The sequence below is a fragment of the Macrobrachium rosenbergii genome, chromosome 53, assembly GCF_040412425.1.
Source record: "Macrobrachium rosenbergii isolate ZJJX-2024 chromosome 53, ASM4041242v1, whole genome shotgun sequence".
Taxonomy (NCBI): Eukaryota; Metazoa; Arthropoda; class Malacostraca; order Decapoda; family Palaemonidae; genus Macrobrachium; species Macrobrachium rosenbergii.
In genome coordinates, this window is record NC_089793.1 from 27,582,824 (window position 1) to 27,587,823 (window position 5,000).

A 5,000-nucleotide genomic window follows, 5' to 3' on the forward strand; every position below is an offset into this window, starting at 1 on the left:
CAGGAGAGGAAAAAAAAAAAAACTTTGTGTCATTAGAAAACCTAGACCAGGAGAGGAAAAAAACTGTATTAGACCCCAACTTTGTCAAAGATCAATACTTAGAAAAAACCTAGACCAGGAGAGGAAAAAAACTGTATTTAGACCAACTTGTCGTAAAGGATCAATACTAGAAAAAGACCGAGGAAAAAATTAAACCCTTTGTCGAGGATAATACCAGAAAAAGACCAGACGAGGATGTATTAGACCCCAACTTTGTCGTAAAGGATCAATACTAGAAAAACCCAGACCAACCTCAACAGGAATTATAAGTACCCCACTAACCGAATCATTAATGTTAATGACGCCAGACTTCAGCTTCTGAAATGTCAAGGTCTGAATAATTATTCTCTTCTCAATGAATTTTCTTCTTTCTTTCTTTTACTACTTTATTTCAGTTAAATGATTACTAACTGTAATTACTAACCTCTCATATATTTATATGTAAGCGTGTGTTATATATATATATATATATATATATATATATATATATATATATATATATATATATATATATATATATATATATATATATATATATATATATATACACACACAATACATGTGTGTGTGTGTGTGTGTGTGTAATTTTACGTTTGAAAATACTAACACAAAAACACGTCAACATAAAGCCGATATGAGTTCGCTTTTATTCCTCCATCCCTCCTACCTCGTCTGTCTATCTGTGCCTGTCCCATGTGCCTGTCCGTCTGTGTCTGCCTGTATGTGTCTGTCCCAAGGGTCTGTCCGTCTGTCTGTGCACCGAGTTCCCTGCAACACTTCCGACTGGAGGAGATAAATCCTCTCGACCTCATGGATAATTGCGCCCTACATAAATCGTCCCCTCAAGCGGTTATCCGTCTTGGGAGCATTCGTACTCGGAAGAACTTTGCTTGCTTGCTTGCTTGCTTTCGTTTCATTACAGTTTTTTTCTCTCTTTCTCCTCGGGAGAAGAGGAAGAGAGAGAGAGAGAGAGAGAAGAGAGAGAGAGAGAGAGAGAGAGAGAGAGGGGGAGGGGTTGGGGCGTGCAAGGATATCTTGCGCAGTATAGTTTAACCTGATCGAACTTTATCCAGAACAAGCAAATAGAGAGAGAGAGAGAGAGAGAGAGAGAGTAGGAGGGAAGGAAGGGGATGAAAGAGAGAGAGAGAGAGAGAGAGAGAGAGAGACAAGAGAGAGAGAGAGGGTAGGAGGAGTAGGTAGGAGGAAGGAGGGGAAAGAGAAAAGAGAGACAAGAGGAAGTAGAGAAGAGAGAGAGAGAGAGAGAGAGAGAGAGAGAGAGAGGAGAGAGAGAGGAGGGAAACAAGGAAACAGAGAGAGAGAGAGAGAGAGAGAGAGAGAGAGAGAGAGAGAGAGAGGAAGGCATAGGGAGAGCAGGGTTTTTTTTTTGGGGGGAGATTTATCTTTTCAATTGAAAGAGTTTAAGTCAAAGTTAGCATTAAGCTGTTTTCCTTTCGCAGGTCGAGACTGATTGCCCTTCCTGTTCCGAGACGGTTTTGGGTCAGGGACTCGGCGAAACTTTTAAGCGGCCTTCTTCTCCTCCTCCTCCTCTTCCCGTTTTCGCGTCGGCGATAAAAGTATATAGCTCCGATCCCGAGGGCTTTTCTTGTCCATCCATCTCTCTTCCTTTCTCTCTCGCTCTCTCTTTCCTTCCCTCCGCCTTCCTACTTTCTCTCTTTTCCTTCCCCTCCCTAAGTTCTCTCTCTTCCTCCCCTATCCTCCATACTCTCTCTCTCTCTCTTCCTTCCCTATCCTCCATACTCCCTCCCTATTCTCTCCACTCCTTCATATTTTCTCTCTCTTCTATCTTTTCCTCTCTCTCTCTCTCTCTCTGACGAGACGAGGAACACTGAAGATACGCTGACACCTGTTAACTCTACAGAAAAAAAGTATTTTAACCTAAGTAATAATTTGAAAAGTAGCTCGTAATTTGATTTACTAATATGGATGAAACGTAAAAAAATAAAACAATTATTTTGCATATTTTGACTATGAACAGGGCTCGAAGAAAATTATTTCCATTCATTTGTAATGACTATTTACGAAAAGAGAGAGAGAGAGAGAGAGAGAGAGAGAGAGAGAGAGAGAGAGAGAGAGAGAGAGAGAGAGAGAGAGAGTCTAACATGATTTCGAAGGCGACAGTATGTCAAGAAAATTGTTTAATGCAAAAATAAATGAATATAAAATAATTACAAAAACATTTCAAGAAAATTTTATGAATAATCTAAAAAAAATTAGAAGTCCACGATTAAAAAAAATTACAAAAACATTTCAGGGAAGAAGAGTAATCTAAAAAATTAGTCGTTCACGAATAAAAAAAATAATTACAAAAACTTTTAATAGAAAAACAATCTATAAAATAAAAAGTCCACGATTAAAAAAAATTTAAAAATTCAGGGAAGAAGTTAATCTAAAAAGAAAAGTCCACGATTAAGGTTATATTCAATATTAATCCTCTAAAGCCGTTGCGTTAGGCCTCCTGAATCGAGACATAGGCCTAGGTCCAACATCACAACAACCGTTCCTTTGATACCTCGATTGAAGCAGATATTCCCGGAGCCTTTGAGACTCGCATCCGCAAGCCGAGACTCATTAGTAGATTATGAAAGAAAGAGGTCTAATAAAATTCTACGCTGGCTATTTAGGATTAAGCCTAATCACAGATGTCCTCAGTCTGTAGGTAAGGTTACCAACTTTAGAATACGAGAGGGAAGGTAACAGATTATCATTTTATTTTTTTTTAGGAAACAGGATATTAGAGAGCATTAGTGAAGAAATACACTCCTTTCTCTTATATATACTCATATTTTATATATATGTGTGTAATCATATACTGTATATCTATCTATCTATCTATAATCTATCTATCTATCTATCTATCTATTATCTATATATATATATATATATATATATATATATATATATATATATATATATATATATATATATATATATATATATATATATATACTGTATAATTATGGGCTTTAACTGCTGAATCATAGGTAGACCTCCTTCCTTCCCACAAGGTTCCCACAACGTCAGGCTCTTCATGCTTGCAAAGATGCCTCATTACCAGGGTATCAAACCCCTTTACATACAATATGCCATTCAACTCTACATTTTACTCACTTTCATTCTTCCTGGATTTTCAGGCCATTCGTTTCCCGGCCCTCTTTTATTTCATCTTATCAGCTTATCGTCGGCCATTCTTTCCACGTGACCAAGCCATCTCACAATACTCTGATCGATCCTTCCACTTACACTAACATTTTTACCACTTATTCAGCATATCTCCAAATTTCTTATTTTAATTCTCCATATGCTTTATATACTATGCAAATAGTTCATTTCAAAAGCCTCCTTTTCATAAGCAACATCCACACTTCACTTCCATAAAGGAGAGTCGGCTTAACAGTCCAGACCATTCAAGTCTCTTCCCAACCTTTTGCACACACTCTGATACCTCCTCCCTTAAATTATCTTGCACTCCCTTGAGTGATTAAAAAAAGTCGCCATTTCCTTCCTGAATAAATGTCTGTTAGCATTTCTTTCCTAAATAAATACTTTCACGAATAAATTACTTTCCCCCTCATCATTAGAAAATAAATAATTTGCTAATTGTTTCGTGGAAAAAAACATAATTTCAACACTTCTCCCCAGAGTGAAATTTATCCTCTCTCATTTTCCCAGCGAATAAATAACACACTTCGATCGGAGTAGATCTTGAAAATTCAATAATGAGATTCAAACTTCAAGATGAGGAACAAGCATCAGATATTCCCTGGCGGTCTGAATATGAACAAAAGATAAAAAAGAGAACCAAGAGAATGTATAGTAAAATTGCTGGGTAATACAGAAAAAATTACCCAGCAAATTTTACCACATACATAAATACATCCATTTATAAATATCGAGTGAATATAATTGCGGATACAATACGGCAAAATATATTGGTATTTGACGTAACGACAGAACCACTTTTAAACCTCGAAGCTGTATACTTATATCTATCTATCTATCTATCCATCTATATATATATATATATATATATATATATATATATATATATATATATATATATATATTATATATATATATATTTATAGATATTTGACAGATAAATAGACACAGATCGATAGATAGATAGATGTAAATATATATATATATATATATATATATATATATATATATATATATATATATATATATATATATATATATATTATATATACATACATACATATATTTACATACACACATATATGTATATATACAGTATATATATATACAATATATATACATATGTATACATATGTAAAAATTTATTATACCACAAAAAATATACAAAAAATGTTACAATAAAAAAAACCCACTTAATTCAAGCATTATAAACCATATCCCCCATTACAGTACAATAAAACAAACCTTAACCTTTTTAAACGCGACACTTACGAAACGGCAAAACATCGCATAACAAGCTTGTTAAACAGTCCACCTCGATAACCAGAAATACCTGTCAAGACGACCAATTAGATATGCTAACGCGGCCGCTAATGCCGTATGGGAACAATTATATATGCTAACGAATTCACTTGGATATGATAATATGACCGTCAAGATGACTGAGTTGCGACAGACAAAGATGCATGTTAGAACAACACTTCAAGTAAGGAATGTGTAAGGTTGATATTCAATGAATATGCATTGATATGACTAATAGACTATTAAACAGACATGTAATGATATTGACATTGGACTATTAAACAAACATGTGATGATATGAATATTACACTATTAAACAAACAAGTAGTGATTAGAATATTAGACTATTAAACAAACACGTAATGATATGAATATTAGACTGTTAAACCAACACGTAATATAAATGTTAGACTATTAAACAAAAATGTAATGATATGAATAGTGGATCATTAAACAAACACGTAATGATATGAATATTA

At 34.4% G+C, this 5,000-nt stretch overlaps 1 protein-coding gene across 1 annotated transcript in view; it reads right to left on the minus strand.

The window, feature by feature from the left end:
• LOC136834096 (tyrosine-protein phosphatase 99A-like) overlaps nucleotides 1–5,000 on the minus strand; it is a 582,738-nt gene that overhangs the window by 306,255 nt on the left and 271,483 nt on the right.